The following is a 21382-nucleotide window of genomic DNA, read 5'->3' as shown; positions in this document are numbered from 1 at the left end:
GTAAGTGTAACCTTGTACTTACAAATGTCCTGACGACACACCTGAACCCATTGCTTAGGTTAAATGAGAGTGAATGAAATGTGGAGCTCCCAACCAGCACTGGGAGGCCACAGAAAAATGGAGTTGAAATCCTGGTTCTTCCATTCACTAGCTGTCTTCCTTTCTGCAAGTGATTTCATTCTCTAAGCCTCAATTTCCTCATTTGTAAAGTGGGAGTAATAATACCTGCCTTACAGGACTGCTGTGAAGACTAAATGTGACAATACGCATGAAACAGTTTATGTAGCCCATACTACGTTTGCAACATGTGTTTACTTCCACTGCCAGCCTTTCTTTCCATCTCTCCTTCCCTCATGCAATTATTTCAAATTATTTCTCTTTCTTCCTGGAGAGAAGGGGACATTCAAATATGTCTTCAGACTTGGCCAGAATGAGGTAGATGAGCCAATGGGAAGTGGACCAAAACAGCCAGAGCAGAAAAACCAATCTCATGCCCTGAGGGCTTTGTCTCCTCTGAGCCCTTCAGCTCTCCCTGACCTTCCCCTTGGACTAGGACATGTGCCCCAGGCACTCCAAGAAGTCCACATTTGGCCAACCTGGCTGACAGTGACTCTGCGGGGAGCTTTGCAAGCCCCGTAAACATAGGCAATTAAACCCCTAAAAGCTCTTAGGCTTATTGCCCAGTAAATTCACAATGAATAGTAACCTTAATAAATGTTATAAATCTCACCTCAGAGCCAACAGGAAATTCAAACTTTTGCATGTGTGGGAGGCAAAATGCTGCTGAAACAAAAGGGAGGTGTGTGGACAAGGAGAACATTGTGCTCGGCCTCCTTACCTCTGGCAGCACCAGAGCGCCATGGGCCTGGGAAAGGCCCTTAATTGTATTTTGTGAGGCAGTTCTCTGGACTTCTGTCTCCTCTGGTCCTTCACTTGCCTTAACTCTTTCTTGTCCCAGTGGCCCAAGAGGTCATCCATCCATAGACATCTCCTACGGATTGAAATAAATAATGGAAATAAGGAACAGGGACAAATTACGGACAAGTTGCCTTTTTAAGTCAATGTTTCAGTCAGAAACAATTTTAAAAACTTAATGAAACTCTAAAACTGAAACTTAAACTCAGTGCTATAAAAAAGGGGAATATTGAAGAAGAGAAACCACTGGATATTTTGATCCACACCCTCACTCACAAAAGGGTGTTAGTTTTAATAAACAGTCACAATTTGGGGCTGTTATGAACCATAAGGCACACTCCTGGCCGTGTTTCCAATTTCCTCTCTTGCCTTTACTGCTGTTATATTAAGGTCTGTGGTGAGGCAAATCTTTATTAAAAAAAGGTGAGGAGAGCAATATTCCAGATTAGATTATTTCACCTGTTCTAACTGTGCACCAGCCAATCGGAGATCTTCAGTGTGGGTTTAAATGCAGCAGCCCTCCCACCTCTGGGGTTGACAGAGGGGGAGTTTCAGCCAGTGGTTACAAAGTGAATGCAGATTAGGTCGTTTTAATTACTGACTTTAACTGAATATGGAATACATTTTCCAGTCACAGAGAGGGGCAAATAAATGCATCTGGAGCCTCCTCCATCATGGAGATAATTACACTGGGACTGAAAAACATCTCGGGAGTGATGAGCGATGTGGTAGAACAGTCTTCGGAGAAGGTGTCTTTCCTTGAAGGATGGGTTAACGTGGAGGGGACATTGAGTGACTTCATATGGAAATAAAAAATTTTCTCTTTGAAGACCCAATTCATGCAGGACTCTCTTGGAGAAAAATGAGGGGAAATGCTCAGCATGTTGGAAATTACCTAGAACACAGTCCTCGAATAGCAAAAATCCCATTAAAGCATATGCTTCTTTGATTCTCCTGGAGGTTTCTTTAAGACGATAGACTTTCTCAAAATGAATCGTCGGGGACTTCCAAATCCTTTAATTGTTTCTGAAATTTCTCTAATTGTGGGAGTTGCCGAAAAGTACTTTTATGTATTGAATGAATGGCTTCTATTCCCCAGTGTTAACACAGTTTCTTTATATCCTTTCCTTCTCTTCTTTTCATTTTGGTAGGTATAGGACAGTTCTATTCCAAGCCAATACATACATGGGATTTTATTGAATAGTGTTATTAAGGCGTGGGATAAGCTACTTAACCGATGGCATAGCCAATTTCACGTCATAATAAACTATGTTGTTACACCATCTTACAGAATTTATTTTGGAAACACAGGTTTTAAAATTCTTAACATAAGCATCCTTCTTATATCTACCCACATTCAAATACAGAGGGCTTGCTCCTGTGAGCAGTCCTACCCTATAGAAAGATAATGTACATTGTAAATGTGAGTAATATAAAATTTTCTTGCATAAATAATTTAAAATTTTCTGATAGTCATATTAGAAAAAACATAAACGAAACAGGTGAAATTAACTCAGTATGTTATTTAGTCCCACATTTCCACAATATTATTATTTTCACATATAAGCAGTATGAAACCTTTATTAACAAGACATTTTACATTCTTTTTGATAACTAAGTCTTCAGAACCTATTTTCTTGAAGACATTTTGCATCTTACATTTACAGCACATCTCAAATCAGATCAGCCACATTTCAAATGCTCAATAGCCACTGCGGCTACCAAATTAGTCAGTGCAACTGTAGACTCAAAAATCTCTAATGCTTTAAGGAGTTTATCTGATTCCATCCTCCCTTCTAGTCCCTTTGGTGTATATTGCTACCATTTTCTTACCAACTACATCTGCTTTAAAACCTTACATGTCCTGTGAGTTCTGAGTAAACCCAGGTCCTATCATATAACAACAGACCCTTGTAGTTTCCAGGGGGGGTGAACTTGATACTTCCCAATGTTTATTCTGAGAACATAAATCCTCATCTTTTAAGATGCCTGTTTCCTTCATGTGTGTTCATAGGAGTACCAGTCCCTATACGCCAATCACCACAGAGAAGAGAGACTCCAGTTTGGAATCAAAAGAAAGCCATCCACATTCTACAGGTGGGGTTTTATTAAGGTGGAACACCATCCCCACCTCCCTTGTCTGCTCCTTTAGGGCAGTCTCAAACCCACAGCTCCCTCTACATTGAATCCATTTTACCCTTTACCTTGTCCTTCTGCTATATATTCAATCTGACGGGCTGTCACCACAAGTAATTTAACACTGTCTTCACCTTGAGATAATCAAGAACTCAGGGGGTAGTTTTTAAGTACAAACTTATATATATATATATATATATATATATATATATATATATATATATACAAAACATGTGTTTCTTTCTTTCTCTCACCCCTAATCACAAAGAAGACATAAAAAGTACCTTCATAGTTGTTTCCTGAAAAAAGATTTTTATTAGTCCACTAATGGATCTTTAAAGCTTCCTTCAGGCCTTCTCGCCCCTGCTGGGCGGTGGAGGCCATCGGCAGGGAGGGCCACAGCCAGGCTGGGTTGATCCTCGGACCTGGATGAGCTTCCAAGGGCCTCCGGGTGGGTCAGGAATCTGGCTGGAGCTTGTGCCCAGCACGAGGTGTGGGGGCTTCCCCTGTGCCCCCACCCTATGACTTGTGCAGAGGGATGGCCTGCTGTGCACCGCAGGTTAGAGTGGGGCTGGTGCCCCAAGGTGTCCTGGAGGGTGCCTCAGCCCGAGGGCGAGGCGGGAGCCAGGGTGGAAAGCAACTCCGAGGGGGCCTCCCTGGACCAGGTGCCATGAAGCTGGACAAGGAGAAACTGGAGTGGATCCTGAGGAGTCCCAGAACATCAAAGCTCTTCAGAAAGACCTGGAACAATTTGCCAAACTCCTAAAGCAGAAGAGGGTCACCCTGGGATATACCCAGACCAATGTGGGGCTCACCTGGGCTCACTTTTTGGAAAGGTGTTCAGCCAAAGGTCTACCTGTCAATTTGAGGCTTTGCAACTCAGTTTCAAAGAACACGTGTAAGCTGTGGCCTCTGCTGCAGAAGTGGGTGGAGGAAAACTGACAACAAGGAAATCTGCAGGAGATATGCAAGGCAGAGGCCCTAGTGCACGCCCAGAAGAGAAAGTGGACTAGTATGGAGAATCGAGTGAGAGGCAACCTGGAGAGCATGTTCCTGCAGTGCCCGAAGCCCACTCTGCAGCACATCAGCCACTTCGCTCAGCAGCTTGGGCTAGAGAAGGACGTGGTTCCGGTGTCATTCTGCAACCATTGCCAGAAGGGCAAACAATCAAGCAGCAACTATTTCCAACCAGAGGATTTTGAGGCTGCTGGGTCTGCCTTCTCAGGGGTATCCGCATCCGTTCCTCTGACGCCAGGGCCCCATTTTGGTACCCCAGGCAATTGGAGCCCTCATGTCAGTATGCTGTACCCCTACATCCCAGTCCCTGAGGGTGAGGCCTTTCCCTCGGTGTCTGTCACCACCCTGAGCTCTCCTGTGCATTCAAACCGAGGTGCCCACTCTCCCCGGGAATGGGGTGTCGGGGGAGAGGAAGGGAGAGCTACGGAGAGAACCCTGGGGTTTGTACCAGGGCTTTAGGATTAAGTTCTTCATTCACTAAGAAAGGAATTGGGAACACAAAGGGTGTGGGGGCAGGGAGTTTGGAGAAACTGGTTGGAGGGAAGGTGAAGTAGGATGATGTTCTTAACTTTAATCCCCACATCACTCCTCACTTTGTTCTTATATGAAGGCCTGGGACCTAAAAACAAAACAAAGCTTCCTTCAGTGTTAATGAATGTGTCCTGCCACTTTTTTTTTTTTTTAATTAATTTATTTATTTGGCTGTGTCAGGTCTTGGCTATGGCACTCGGACTTTCTCCAGGGCATGTGGGATCCTAGTTCCCGGACAAGGAATCGAATCCATGTGCCTTGCATTGGAAAGCAGATCCTTAACCACTGGACCACCAGGGATGTCCCATCCTACCACATCCTTACCAGAAGTAAGGAACCCGAACAATCCAGAGGAGGAATGCTGAGGTGGAGGACCTGTCAGCCTGTGAGCATGAGGATTTGGGGGCACTTAAAAAATACAAAACCCAAACACAACAAAAAAAAACAAAACAAAAAAAACTTACATTCAAAAATATTCTGTCATGATATCAACATATGCCTGTAGTCTTGCTACTTCAGAAGCCCATTTATCTAAACAAGGCCTTTTGATGTCACCCGTCTTGAAGTATTTGATCTGGTCAGCAAAAGACTTCAGAATACTGGCTGTTTGTGAAAGAAAGTTCATGTGAACAAACAGCCAAAATAACTAAAGCAGAGACTGAAAAATCAGGTTTAGGGGAAAAAGAATTCAAAAGCTTTGAGTGTCATATATATACACACACACATATATATTAAATGTTATCCAACATTTTTTCAGTTATATAATAATTGATCATTGTTCTTAATTAAATAGTTAGGCTATTTTTTTTTGTTATAGAGAAAACATCAAATATGGGGGTTCATTTTTAGTACATTCTTCCTGGGTCTCAATCACTCACTTTTGTTACAGGCCATTATCACCAATACAGCTATTATACAAGATGTCCACACCCAGTTGCAAGTATTTAAATGTACAGGCACTGTGTCAATTAGAAAAGGAAAAAGAAAGAAAAGAGATGAAAAGAAAATCCTAGCACGACAAATGCAAACCCATAAAGCAGCAGCAAGTGCCACAAAAGCAGTCTCCAACCTCCTCTCTCGCCAAGACTGCCGCTGTGTTCTGAGCTGGGTAAATAATGCCAGGTCCAGATAATGTGTCTTTGTTCAGGACCAGACTCCAGGGGCTCTCCAGGTGAGTAGAAAACTCCTGATGCTGAGACTGGGCAGCCTCCGACCCTGTGTGATCCTGTCCTGCCTGATCAACCATAATGCAAATGTCCTGAGGCTCTTTGAAGACAGTGAATCTGAAAAGATTTACGCTTGTCTGAAAGTATATTTTTGAGGTTTTAAAAAAAATCTTCCAAACATTAGCCAAAGGAATTGTACATGTGAGAAAAAATCAAGGTTTACAAAAGCTAAGTTACTTGTTTAAGATCATGTAACTAGTTGCTAGAATTAGGGCTAGAAATTGCAGGGAAACTGAAATAGGAAAAGAAATCAAAGTATACCACATGAAAACCAGCTTGTGGTTCTTCTATTTTCTTTTATGATTTCGATCACGTGGGGCCTTCATTATGTAATGAAAGTAAACTGCTTATCGATGACTATTAAATAGCTGTGTGGCTGGGAGTGGTTAGATTTTTCTGGGAGAAAGCTAGATCACAAGTGTAAGTGTGAACCCTTCCTTTTCTTGTCAGGTTAAACATCATGAGAACAGAAAATTCTACTCTAGTGCTGAACCCTAGTTCCCAGCGCAGTGCCTCATCCATTATAGAGTCTCAATAAGCAGGTTTCAAATGAAAGAGTGGATAAATAAATTAATGAATAATCAAATGGGCTCTTGGAATGAAAGCTCTTTACAGTAGAGATGTGTCTGGTTTTACATATTTATTACATTCCTGTAAATGTGTGTGTGGGCCTGATTTTGGTTACTCATGTGATAAACTATTTTTTTTAATGTACTTATTTTTTAAACTTTTTTTTTTTTGTATTGGGGTATAGCTGATAACAACATTGTAATAGCTGCAGGTGAACAGCGAAGGGACTCAGCCAAGCAAATACATGTATCCACTCCCCTCCAAATGCATCCACTTTGCATCTAAATTAGCAGTAGCCATTCTGTTAAGTCATTAATGATTTGAACCAAACACATACAACCAGAAGTGGAGTTCTATTTAGAGGAACTTTCCAAAAGTCAACTATTCTTTATGTGTTCGGGAGGACAGATATCCCCTTACCTATCTGTTTTGTAAGCTTGGATGCGTGCACGCAGCTCGGTTACTGTTGTTTTAATAGCTGGAGTCATCTGTTCAAAGGAAAAGGAGAAGCACCAACAACAAAGAACAAAAAGCAACACGCCCGAGGCCCTCCAGGAGTTGTGACAAGTGATTAAGAGCAGAACGGGGCTACGCCTCAAGAACTCTTGCTCTCGGCTGCTCCCCTTGAACCCTGGGAGACTTGGTTTGCCATCAATTCTGCACAAAGTGAGGCTGTATTTTTCAGTTGAGAGACAGTTGCAGGGACAGAGACAAACACCTTGGTATGTCAACCTTGAAGTACCACCTGGAGGGCGAGGACCTTTCACAGTTTAATAGTGGACAGAATGTTATGGTGATGATCTGGGTCAGGTGGTGACTGAAGCAGTCACGGATCCTGAAACAACAGATGTCACAGTGACAGCTGTAATATCCAAGACTTATTTTTCTCCTTCAGCAGCAGGACCAAATAACGGGGAACAGATCTGATTCTACAGAGGAGGTACTACGTTGACTTTATTAGTTCCCTCACTTGGACTGTACGATGTTAACTCCTTACACCATGTGTGCCAAATCCCGAGCAGTCAGATATGTCCTGAAGACACGAAGTAAAACCCATGATGCTAAAGGTAGGCCTTTAAAACCTAATTTTCTAAAAAGAGTTTTATCTTGGCATTTTTGTCACCAAATTCTCCTTGGGTCCCACAGAGAAAAATGATCTGGCTTTTAAAGCCTACTGGCAAATTGGTGTACAATTGCTGATAAAGTAGCTCTCTATCTAATGTGAAGTTCAGAATGTCATGATTATAAATATGTCATAGAATTTTTAAATGGCTCAACATACTGGATAGTCTATATCTATGAGACTATAAATTTCATTGATTCATAAAGTATATGGAATAGTTTTACCATATTAAACAATGGACAGATAAAATTATGTTGGCATAATATCTGGTATAGTAGACACTCAATAAATATAAACAAGCAAATAGTGGTCCAGAACTGTGTCTAGAGCCGTTGGTAACTGTATCAAGGCTTTTAAGTATTTACTACTTGCCCCCATCTTTTTCTACCTTTCTCTATATACACTTGCTTGATTAATACTGTTCTAAATGATATGATACACTGTAAAATTTTTGTTTATGCTTTATAATATATGGGATGCAATAAAAGTTAATTAAATACCACAAGGAAAAAGAACTCTCAAGGAGAAACCAAGGAAAACAGCATCTTTTAAACTAGACTTCCAAATGCCTTTACCCTTAGAAAATGACTCTGTGTTTTTCAAGGGATGTGGAACACAGTCACTGTCCATTGCTGAGTGTTTCTGTGGTTCCTAGTGTGAGGCTTTTTGACATCTTTTTGGGGCTGATCCACAAGCTCTTCTAGAGCTTGCTGTCTCTTTGTCACCTCATTCTCAAATTGCATGAGAATGTATTTCTCAGTGTTTCTCTTCCTGCCACAATTGTGTCTGGATCGGCAGAGCCCTTTCCACAACTACTTTTCCTACTAGCCCCAGACAAATTGGCCTAAGGATCTGGAATAATGACTGAGGATTCCTGTCATTCTAGTTTCCCTGTGGTGGGAGTGAGGAGCAAATTGATGAAGACTTGGCTTCATGTCCATGAGCATCATCCTCACTCATCAAGGGCTACTATTCATTGGATTCTGAAGACATAGACAAGTAAAACAATATGAAGTCCTTCAGAAACGTAGAGATGTCCTTGGGAAAATAACTAGCAACATAAGACAGTTCAAGAAAATATCCCAAATGCATGATGTGGGCAATAATTGTTGAATGAGGGCTGAGTGCACTGGGAGGCAGTGGTCGAACATACCTGGAGTGTATGGAGGAAAAATAAGGAAATCAAGACCAGAATGCTAAAAAAAACTAAACTGTGAAAGGCTAAGAAGAGTTAATTCTATTTCAAACCAAAGTGAAAAACCCTGAAAGCAAGAAAAAAGATTTTTATCTTCATATCTGGCCTATTCTAAACCAAGAAGTATGAGGAACTTCACAAGAATGAGTTTGATCTCATATGATTGACAGAGTAGAAATTTTAAAATAATATTGGAAAAATACCTGAGAGTGGCCCCCTCCTCCCTGTCTGTGGGTGGCCCCAACCTAATCATATGAGCGATTAGAACTGGAGGAGGCAGGTCATAGACTAGGTGAGTTCTAGAAATATAACCAAACATGCAGTGTTAGGAAGACAGAAGGAGAAGGAAAAAAGAAAAATCCTCAGTGGGATGAAACCCAATTTTAAGCCTCTAGAGCATAGAAAAGCCCCACTATTCATTAAGGGAGGTCCCACCAGCTATTTTCTCAGGCAGCTTGTATTCACATTAATGAATGAAAGAGAGAATTTTAATGTGCACCTCTGAGAGAAATAAGACCCCCAAAAAGTTCATTCCCCAGATCCCTCTGGGTCTTTTTTTTTTTTTTTTCCTTTTCCCTTTTCTAGTGCATAGTAATGAGGTTTCTTGGTTCTGTCAAGGTGGGGCAGGATAGAGCTGGAGCAGGCTAGGCAGGTTCTGTGCTCATTCACAGAGGTTTAGCATCAGAGAGCTCACCTTTATCTGTAACCCAGCACTTCCTCCCATGCTTGTAACTCAGACGCAGCCTCAAGTTCCATCCAGTGGGGCAGAGGGAGCTGAACACAGTCATCCCTCTGGGCCAGGGGAAGCCCAGGCTACTAATGGGACCATCCTTAACCTCCTCCGGAATAAACCTCCAAACATGCACCAACCTTGACTCTAGTCTCCTGGTATTTAATCCTGGCTTCTTAATGCCCTTTCCTCCCCCATCCAAATCAAAGAATAAACTTCTACTGGACATTATAAGAAAGGCTTAATTCAAAGAGCCAGAGGTCAAGATGTCAATCATATTTGCCCTGAAATATCCCTGAACGTGTAGAAATTCATATTTGTTTGCATTATAAATGCACTAAAATGAGCTAATTATAGTGATCATAACTCACAATTAAAAACAAACACAGTTAGAAATTTCAAAGACTTTTGATATCTTTTCTTTAATCATTCACCCAGGCTCAAAATATGCATTTTTTAGATTAAAGCATTAAAGTTGCTAATTATATTCTCAGAGCTAACAATTATTTCTTTACCCTTTTACTACCTTCTTCTGGCAACAAAAAAATGTCAGCACTGATTTAATTTTTTGTTATTATAGGATTAAAAGAAGTTTCTAAAAACGCAATTAAATTTGCCCTATAGCTAAAGCAACTTCCCTATCAGCATCTGAAACCTCTTCTCTAAGACAACAGCATAAAAAAAAAATGATTCAGAATTTCTTGACTTTTGTGATACATTCCTTCGGTGATTATCTCCGATAACAACTCAACCGTTTTAATGAAACTCCCTGCACATCACGTCCTGGTGAAAGGTAGAACATATTAGATTAATAAAGAAAATGAAAGTTAAATTGGCTGTTGGAGTGTGAAGCCCTGCCCTTGTCATGCATGGGTTCTTCACCTTTGGGAGCCTAGTTCAACTTCAGCCCCAGGCCCTAAGTGAAAAGTTCAGTAGTCTTGAGTATGTCCCCACTTAATATATCACAAAATCAATTATTTTATGGTGGTACACTTGGTAACCTATGCTCAGACAGAATCAAGTTTTGTTCCCACTGGGGATTCACCAATTATCTATTCAGTGAATTATTTTCAGATAAAGCAGAAACACCTGCTGTCAGCAGAGGGAGTATCTGCCTAAGATGGGTATCGCTCTGAGCCTGACGTGTTATTGCATTTGTCACGTGCAGGATGGCACTGCGAGACTTTGGATGGATTTATCGCATTACCGAAATGCTGGATGGGACATTGTAGCATGATTCAGTGCCCAAAGTTAGAGCTAAAATGCTGTAGCAAAGAGATCTAAATGAAGCCACAGAAAAATTGGGGAAGGGGGTAATCAAGTGTGCAGATACTGCAACTCATCTGTCTTGCCTTATTTCCAATAAGTCAGCACAAATAAAAATTGTGATAATTCAGCACAATTTCCTTTTACTGGCTATTGACCTGGGCCAGATTCAAAGTAGCAACCAAAGAAAGGCTCCATGGACTTTGATTCTGAGATTGGGACAAAGGTCAGGCTTGAGACAAGCATAGTTTATGAGGGTTGCTATCCCTAACCATCTACTCAGGTAAGATTTTCATTCTTTCAGGTCTCTTTCTCAGCAGTCAGTCAACCTCAAAACATCAGTGCCATTTATTTTCTCTCTTTGGCAAAATTAATAACAATATCTGAAACTGAAATAAAGAACAAGCACAACAAACAAACAAGGTATCTCTGTAAGCTCAGCTGTATTTCATAATCTCAAAAAATTAACGCATGAATTCCTGGACCCACGCACAGTAAAGCCCAGAAGCATGTATGAGATACAGGCCACTGTATGAAGAGTACTTTCCACTGGTGGATGGAATAGGACAGCATTAGGGGGCCCTCAATAGAGTGATACTGAGGGATTAGTGGGTACTTTTCTATTATACTTTTGTTCTTCACTGGAATGATTCCCTATCAAAAGTATTATGCCAGGAATCATGGGGAAAAGTATCATTTTTCTGATTATGGGCATGGTTTCTAGAGCTAAGTTTAGAACACAGTTTCCAGGATTCAAATCCTAGATCTACCCAATTAACACCTGTGTTACCTTGGGCATTTATTAAACCACATATATAAGCCTTAGTTCCCTTAACCTCAATATGAGAAAAATGGTTCATAGCATTATCCTGAAAAGTGGAAGTGAAAGTGTTAGTCTCTCAGTTGTATTTGACTTTTTGTGACCCCATGGGCTGTAGCCCACCAGGATTCTCTGTCCATGGAATTCTGCAGGCAAGAATACTGGACTGGGTTGCCGTGCCCTTCTCCAGGGGATCTTCCCAACCCAGGGATCAAACCTGGGTTCGATCTGCCTGCATTGCAGGCAGAGTCTTTACAATCTGAGCCACCCAGGAAGCCCTAGAATTATCCTGAGGAGGATTATTAATAATTTATGTAAAGGTTTTGCATGATACCTGTCACATGACAATACTCTGAAATTTTTACCTGTTGTAGTGGTGGGGTTATTACTCTCACTGTTATTGTGCTGTTGCTATATTATTAATATAGGAGAATATTAAATGATTCCCAGGACCAATCCATAAAACTCTTTAGTTGAGAGAAGTAGTGGAAGAAACATAATGATTGCGCTTTAAGCTGAAAGGAAAAGAGGCAATGCGTTTAGAACAGACATCAATCTTACTGCACAGGCTCTAAGTCAGCTCTCAAATTATCTTTGCTAATAGAGAGGAGAAAATAATTCCAAAACAACAGCTGACTCAACAAGCTGGCATTTTTTAAAAATTGAAATCCCCTCAGAGATACAGAAAAACAAACTGTCAGCTGATGCTCTTTGTACTGGCTCTTGGTCCTAGTCGCTGGCAGGTGCCTGATACTCATCTGCATCTCTGAGAGGGGACTTTACCTTGCTGGTGACCTGGGACCTGCCACCCTCATAGCACTCCAGGAGCCCTGACTGCAGAAGAGCCTCACTAAGACTACATCTCACATGCACTGTTAACCACTCCCTACCCAAATTTCCTCTCCATTCCAGCTCCCTTAACTTATTTTCTCAAGGCCAGAAGTTCTACCTATCTATTGAAAGAATTAACCTTACTGTGAAATATTTCATCATATCCTAAAGACATAGCCTACATGAAAACATAGGAACTTGCTCTGGAAAATATAGTTATTCCAGGCCTGGAGTTTCTTTGGAATCTCTGATGTCCAAGCTCTAGCCTTCCCCCACCTTCCTCCTCACCCTACCCCACTGCTATTATTCCCAGATATTGTTCTCAGCCCTGGCAAGCAGCATAAACACAAAGGCACTGTCTCTTGAAGTAGGGGCCAAGTCCCTCTATGACAGGGGTATCTGGAAAAGAGGCAAGTGTTGGGTGGGGATCATGATGGGAAAACACAGGATGAGTTCAAGCTCTTTATGCTTTAGCATGGAGTTAAGCAGAGTGAAAGTTTGGAGGAACATCAGGTAAATTTCAGTCCTGCCAGTCTTTTCAGCTGACCACCAAAAATGGTTTGCCTCTCTCTACTTTTACTGCAAGACTTAATAGAACAGATAGCTTAACTATAATAATTTGACAGAAATCCATTCATTATACAAATAGTATAATGAATAATAATCCACTCCTTATAAAAATCATTCAAAACTTAGTAATTTATTCACCTACAAATATTTATGTTAGCAGGTACTGAACTAAGTTCTGTGGGGAAGAGAAGCTAAGATAGATACACAAAACCTAGACCAGTGGTTCTTACCCTGGTGCGATTTTGTTCTGAGGGGAGGTTTGGCAAAGTCTGGAGACAATTTGGATTGTTACAATTGGTGGGCTCATGGTACTGACATCAGGGAAGAAGAGACCAGAGATGTTGCTGAACATCCTACAATGTAGAGGATCGTCCCTATAATGAAGGATTATCCAGCCTCAAACACCATAGTGCAGAGGTTTAAAAGCCTGAACTCTACTGGAAGATGTTACAACCTACATTCAACACAAAAGACCAAAGTGCCCACATACAGTATTGTATGTGATCTAGATGGAGACGAAGAACAGTTGACTACTGTCTGCTGAATGGGGTCCAATTCTCCACTGGGCTCTGATTGCTATGGAGGAGAATGGAGGGAGCATCCATTCTCCCTACATGAATGCCTCCATTGTAGCTATTTCACAGTCACTTGAAGGTTTTCTTCAATTTATTCCCTTAGAGAGGCTAACTTGCCACCTGGGGAGATTCTAAGTTGTATTCATGAAACTTTGGAGAATCATCCCTTTGAAACTCATTGTCAAGTGGGAGAAAAGGTTGAGAGACTGTGTTATAGGTTTTAATAGGGAGCCTAATCTAATAAAATTCAGCTTACCTGGATTCTTGAATTTGGGGACAGTTTAAATTCTATATTATTGCTAATAGAGTTTACTGGCATATATTCTTCCAGAGTCTCTCAAAATTCTACTTGATATATTTATTTTTAAAAACCAAATGAAATTTATTTTATTTTGAGCCCTCCCTCCTTTAGTATGGCAGAAGTGGACATCTTTCAAAGCACAGGAGTCCACGATGGAAAAGAAGACACAAAGGAGCCCCTCAGTGCTGAAAGAGTTGGGAATGGCTGAGTTGTGTGTGTCCTGTGTCTTTTTTTTTTCTATTAGGTCATGTCTAGTTAACAATCTTTTATGTGCAAGCTTAACCACTAGGTTAAGAGCAGACTATATCACTTCCAGTCTTGGTTCTAGCACTAATTGGTTGTGTGATCTTGGGTCCACCTTGCAACTTCCCTGTGCCTTATAGGAAGGACAAGATGATAAAAGTAATTAATATATGTAAACTGCTTCTAGGAGTAACTGGCTCACAGTTAAGTACCCTTTAAGTTTTACCCATTTTTGTTTCATTTAACAGAATTTAGTGGCACCATTTGAAACACATTGACTTTTCTTTATGTACTACTGGTCTCTGGCTCAAGGGTTTTCCCTGAAGCCCCCAGGCTTTCCATTTATGTCCACACCGACAGTCTTCTCCTTGGTGGCCCTCTAGGAGTCCTGAACAGCTGTAATTGTCACTATAATACTAGCACATAGGTCTTTAGCCAGAGTCTCTGGAGTCCTTGAGATCCATGAGCTTCTTTATTATTTTTCAAATCCTAATGTAGCTCATTTGCTTACTCATAATAAAGCTATATGTATAGTGCCTGGCATATAGTAGTCATTGTTAGTGAAATGGATGGACTATAACTTCTGGTCTTATTTGTTTGCTTTCAGATGTTAATTAATCAGAGGTATGGTTATTCTATCCTGAAAAATAGATCAGTTCAGTTCAGTTGCTCAGTCATGTCTGACTCTTTGTGACCCCATGGACTGTAGCACGCCAAGCTTCCCTGTCCATCACCGACTCCTGGAGCTTGCTCAAATTCATGTCCATCGAGTCAGTGATGCCATCCAACCATCTTAACCTCTGTTGTCCCCTTCTCCTCCTGCCTTCAATCTTTCCCAGCATCAGGATCTTTTCCAAGGAGTCAGTTCTTCACATTAGGTGGCCAAAGTATTGGAGTTTCAGATTCAGCATCAGTCCTTCCAAAGAACATTGAGGGCTGATTTCCCTTAGGATTGACTGGTTTGATCTCCTTGCAGTCCAAGGGAAAAAGCAAATCAGTTTGTATAAATGAAGATCAGTTTGTGTAAATGCATGTCTCCTATGAGTAAAAATAAGGAAGTAAATTAATCATGTCTTTAAAAATGCTTATTTTTCAGAAGACTAGATGTTTTAAAATAAGGAGTCCATCCATGTTTGGGGGAAGGACTAATCAAAGGAATCTTCACTGACAAAAAAGGTTAGAAGTTGCTGAAGTCTAATGTAGTATACCTTGTTTTCTCTCTTTTATATTTGATTAAATGTATCTATGAAGGGCTCCCAGGGGGCGCTAGTGGTAAACAACCTGGCTGCCAATGCAGGAGACATGAGACCTGGGTTCTATCCCTGGGTTGGGGAGATCTACTGGAGGAGGACACGGCAATCCACTCCAGTGTTCTTGCCTGGAGAATCCCATGGACAGAGGAACCTAGTGGGCTACAGTCGATAGGGTCACAAAGAACTGGACAGGACTGAAGAGATTTAGCACGCAAGTGTATCCATGAAATAACAAAAACATGAATGTCTCCAAAAAGCAGGCCCAGAGGTGAAATGGGAGGCACGGTGCCTGGCTGATGCAGGATGCATGGTTGAAATATAATCTTCTGTGTGCAAACTTAACGTGCCAGTTGTTTTATTTAGGGAGAGAGAGAGGCGGGGGGGATGCATTAGAGAAGAAGTCCACAGCATAATTAGGAAACAATCAACACGTTTTTCTTGCTGTCCTAATTTTTTCTTCACTTTAAAATGCTCCATTGAGTTTAATTAAACTTGCCCTAGGCTTATAAGCCTAGCAAACTGGGGAACATTTTTTTTTTTTTTTTTGAAACTCGCTTTCCTGTCAGAAAGGTTTTCTTCAAACTGGCCCAGTACTGCTGAACTTGAAGGTTTCAGGGGATGTTAAAACAACTGCAACCAAATTAATGTAGATTATCTTTATTTCTTCCTATTGATTTGAGCAGAGGGGACGGGAAGCTGGGCACTGCCAAATGAAAGACTTCTACAAGGTTATTAAGGATGCTTGGTTTGGAAAGCGGAGAGTGGCAAGATGATTTCACGTGGTTGTGAAGGAGAAAGAGAGGGATAAAGGGCCATGCCAATGATGAATGGTTACTGTTATTTCAGTGTACTGCTATTAAGAATGCCATTTCTTCCCTTCTTTGTGGATGTCAGCATCCTATTCGCCGTTTCCCCATTCTGTGAAGTCCCAGCAGGACTGCCAGCTATTTGGTCTGCCTGCCACCAGCTACCACTTTCCTTGGCAAAGGGGCAGATGGGTATGTGACCATTCTGGAAAAGTGAGAATCTCACTTTCTCTCCCTTAGGAATTTGGATCTTAATCAGAGAGACACATAATAAGGAGTTTGGAAAAAAATAATTTTAATTTCAAGGCCATGTAGAGTTTGTCCATGAGTCCTAGAATAAATTCTTTATAGTCACTTAGATTCCAGTCTGTTCTGAAGCATGCTTGCCCAGTTTGGGGTTGGATTTTGTGAGTTCTTCAGTATTTGTATTAGCTGTATTTCACTCATTTATGCTGAGATAGCGAGCAACCCCCAAATCTCAAGGGCTTACAACAATACAAGTTTATGTCTTACTCATATTAAATGTTGCTTGCAGGTTGCCCGAAGCTGTGCTCCATACACCCTTCTTTCCAGGTTGAAGGTATAGCTTCTAATGGGGGAATTGCTACTCTGGTAGAAGATGGAAAAGCACTGTGAGGAAATCATAGGATCCCTGCTAAACCTTCTGCTTGGGAGTGGGCATGTGTTATTTCCAGTCATCCTCACTTGGTCCAAGCAAGTCTAATATCAGAAGGGCTGGAAATAAAATCCTCCTCCAGGGAGGAGTCTATTAAGAGCAACAGATACTCTTGAGAAATAGTACAATTTGAACTCCAGTTCTGCCAAATATTAAGTGTGAAAATGTGGGGAAATAACTCTCAGGGCTTCAGTTTCTACATTTTTAAACAGCGCTCACTAACATCTAATCCCCCTTTTCTGGGCATATGGAAAACTACACATCCCAGCACCCTTTTAGTTGAATGGGACAATATGACAAGTCCTGGCCAATGAAATAAGCAGAAATGATAAGTTTCATTTTCAGAATAAGATAAGGATAAGGTAAGCCACCAGGGCTTCCCTGGTGGTTCAGCAGTAAAGAATCCACCTGCATGGCAGGAGACACAAGAGATGGGGGTGTGATCCCTGGGTTGGGAAAAATCCTTTGGAGAAGGCAACCCATTCCAATATTCTTGCCTGGGAAATCCCATGGACAGAGGAGCCTGGTGAGCTACAGTCCATGGGGTCATGAAAAGACATGACTGAAGATAAGGATAAGCCATGTGAAATTCTCCAGTCAGCCTCTTCTCTGTTGTAGCAATTTAGAAGACCAGAAATTCTAATGGCACAAGTGTAATATATTTGAGCTTCTGTCTGCTTGAGCTTCAAGTGACTATGTTAAACATAATAAATTCCCTTCTATTGACCCAAGCTAGACATTGCAATGAGGAGCAAATGACAATCCTTCGTTACACTAAGCCATGAGTTAGAGGTTAATTTCTTTCTTCAATGTAACCTTGGTCTTCTGACTAGCATAGAAATTTGTAGTGATATTATAATCATCTAATACCTTTCTGCTTGAAATACCCAGGGTAGCTTTATTTTCCTGTATTAATCTGACTGATTCAGGTACCTAATCCAACCAGGAGATAATGGGAGAAACTTCTTGCACAAAGTCTTGTGCTAACTATATCTAAAAGAATGAATAGAATAAGTGATGCTAAGGAAAAGGACATTCCAGACTGGATTTATAGCATGAACAAAGAACAAGTGACAGCATGATGGAGATATATATTTAAATTTATATGCTGATGTTATAGAAAATGAAGTTTGGAGATAAATAATAAATTCTGTTGAGGTGGTTAGAGAAGGAGGATATTGTGTCTAATATTAAGACCCATGAAGTTACATTACATGACAGCAATGGGAAAAGCCATGGAAACATATTAAAGCAGGAAGAGTACAGGTGGTTACATATGAATTTTAGATAAACCATGAAACATGAAGGTTAAATTTGGCAGATCAGCTAATGGATAAAATAAAGACTAGAAAGCCAATTAGAAGGCTATTTTCTAAGTAAACTTAAACTGGAGGAGTAGAAGAGGACATCAGATTGAGGGAAATATCTGGATTCTGGAAATTTTCTGGATACTCGATCAATAGTACTTGTTGAACACTTGAGTATGGTAGTGGGAAAGGGGGAGAATTTAAGAAAAATTCTCAGATTTCTAACTTGGATGACTGCTTGGGTGAGATCCCTGAAGCTGAGGAGGATATTTTTGGAGAAGGTTAAGGTAATTAATTCAATTTTGTATTTATTGATGGTGAAGCATTAAGGGCATATCCAAATATATCTGTGAAAAAATATGAATAGCTAGGTTTAACATTCAAAACAGAGTCTAAACTGAAAATATAGTTTCATAGATTACAGAACCATCAACCTATAAGTGTCAGTTGAAACTGGAAGTGGGTGAGGTCACTCAGGATATTTGAGGAGAGTCATAGCCTAGAAGAAAATAAAAATTCAGAAAGGAGTACACAGATTAGATATAAAAAGAACTGAGAGGATCAAGGAAAACCATAGAATTGTGAAACAAGCTGATAATGACAAAAGTTTCAAATGCAGAGGTTTATTAATTTATGATCTGAAACGTTTCCACTGGATTTGACATTAAGGAAGATTACAGTAGGATTTAGAAGGGAATTGCAAATCAAGAATAGAAAATCATATATTCATTTCTTAAAAGTATGATAATAAGAGAAGTATTTAATGGGAGAAAATTTTAAACATTTTTACAAGGCACAAAGATGGAATCCTGAAAAAGAAAAAGTAGAAGATACTTTAGGTAATGGTCATGTATGGATGTGAGAGTTGGACTGTGAAGAAAGGAGAGTGCCAAAGAATTGATGCTTTTGAACTGTGGTGTTGGAGAAGACTCTTTCGAGTCCCTTGGACTGCAAGGAGATCCAACCAGTCCATTCTGAAGGAGATCAGTCCTGGGTGTTCTTTGGAAGGAATGATGCTAAAGCTGAAACTCCAGTACTTTGGCCACCTCATGCGAAGAGTTGACTCATTGGAAAAGACTCTGATGCTGGGAGAGATTGGGGGCAGGAGGAGAAGGGGATGACAGAGGATGAGATGGCTGGATGGCATCACCGACTCCATGGACGTGAGTTTGAGTGAACTCTGGGAGTTGGTGATGGACAGGGAGGCCTGGTGTGCTGCGGTTCATGGGGTCGCAAAGAGTCTGACATGACTGAGTGACTGAACTGAACGAACTGAAGGAAAGATAGACTAAAACCTCAAAGGGCAAATGAGGAGTCAGAGTGTCAGGAAGAAAGATGAAGGTCAAAGGAGAAAGGTTTAGAACAGAAGGCGACTATACAACAAGAAAAAAGGGAGCGGAATCAGGCTGTGGATAGAGAAAATCTGTTGGTAAGACTCATGATACAACTTTTTTGAATTTCAGACCTTAGAAATGACATAGTCCATTCTGAGTAGTCACAAGTTTAGACTATGGCCATAGTAAAGGGAGAATGAAACAAAAGGTGGACAAAGATCTTTACAGCTGAACGAGACAGGAATCCAGAAGTTTAGAATTTTTGCATGGATACTACACATGAGCTCATGATGTTACTGAATTTGGTGTGGAAAGGAGGACCCAGGGACTGTTTCAGAGTCTCCAGTGACTCAAAGCTAGGGAGAAATGAGTAGGCAAAAAGCAGTGAGTTGATAAAAATTGTCTAACGTCATGAATCTCAGATTAGGGAATTTTACAGGTAAATAAAGAAAGTCACAGGAGAAATGAGAAGAATGCCAAGCCCATCCCCAGTTCAAGTCACAAGTATCTCAGTCTGATTATAAAGCATATAGTCCATCTAGCTTGGGGAAATAGATCTTTAAGGAAAACCCACATTTCCTAACAAAGGAAGTAGGGGAAATATTTTGTGTCTAGGTACATGTTATAGAAAAGATTAATGGGGATAAGTTTGTACAAGTAGTTTGAGTCCCTCCATAAATGACCACATGATGCTACCCTCCCTTTTTTCTGCTCTGGAAATTCTCAATAGCTTGTTATGGTCATTATCTTTTCACTGTCCTCACCTCAAAAGCGTTGCCTAATCTCTTAACCTACATTTAAATCTTTAAAGACCCAATTTGAATCCTACTTCTCTCCTGAAATCTTCTCAGATTATAGCAGTTTTTCTCAACTACGCTATGAACTTAGAGGCATTTTTTGGATATGTTAATGTGGAGTACATCATTACAGGTGTCCTATATCCATGAGGAATTGGCTCAAAGACCCCCACAGATACCAAAATCTGAGGATGTTCAAGTCCTTTATGTAAAATGGCGTAGTACAGATGCCTCTGTATCCAGTTTCTGCATCCGTGGATTCAAACAATAGCAGCCTCGTTGGTTGACTCTGCAGATACCAAACTCATGGATACTGAAGGAGGGCAGTGTTGTTTTGAATCTCTGTGCTGGCTGGGTTCCTCCAGTAATTTGCAAGCTCTTTGAGTGCATGGTCTACACAGTGGCTTTGTATGGTGCTGCCTTCACTTCAGTACCCTACCCTTATTTCTTTTGAGAAACTGCCTTTTGCCAATTTTAACTGCATGCTCCTTCTGGGGATCAACATTACTAGTTAAAATACTAACCTCATCTCTCCATCACAGAAATAGCCAGGTGAGCAAGGTTTGATGATTTATAATACTACATTCTAGTAATTATAATGGTTCGTATATAGGGTAACTAATAAGAAGTTTTCTCTAGTATTTCCCAATGGCAGCTAGAAGGAAAGGAAGTATTTCCTGTCTCTTTGGTATTCAAGGCATTGGGGTGGGACTTCTTAACTGATGGCAGGTATGTTCCGTGACAGTTAATTTTACCTGTTATTTGATCAGGCCACAAGACACCCAGATATTTAGTCAAACATTAATCTGAGTGTTCCTGTGAGTGTGTCTTTGGATGAGATGAATGCTTAAATTGATATAATAAGTAAAGCAGACTGCTCTTCCTAATGTGGGTGGACCTCATCCAATTATTTGAAGGCCTAGACCTAACAAAAAGGCTGACCCGTCTCTGAGTAAGGGACCTTTTCCTGCCTGACTGAAAGCAAGAAAAAAATTTTTTTTTTCCTGCCTTCAGACTCTAACTGAAACTTTAGTTCTTCCTGATTTTGAAACCATTGACCTTTGGACTGGAAGTGCACCATCAGTTTTCCTGATTTTCAGACATTTTGACTTAGAATGGAACTAAATCATTGGCTCTCTTGGGCTTCAATTGTGCTGACT

The 21382-nt window shown here is 40.7% G+C and overlaps 1 pseudogene; it reads left to right on the top strand.

Annotated features, from left to right (window-relative positions):
* The first annotated feature begins 409 nt into the window (after window positions 1-409).
* Window positions 410-20493, top strand: LOC113890328 (annotated as a pseudogene).
* The last annotated feature ends 889 nt before the right edge of the window (window positions 20494-21382 follow it).

This window comes from Bos indicus x Bos taurus, chromosome 3, assembly GCF_003369695.1.
Source record: "Bos indicus x Bos taurus breed Angus x Brahman F1 hybrid chromosome 3, Bos_hybrid_MaternalHap_v2.0, whole genome shotgun sequence".
Classification (NCBI taxonomy): Eukaryota; Metazoa; Chordata; class Mammalia; order Artiodactyla; family Bovidae; genus Bos; species Bos indicus x Bos taurus.
The sequence above is the reverse complement of the archived record's forward strand: the minus strand, read 5'-3'. Positions and strand labels throughout refer to the sequence as shown.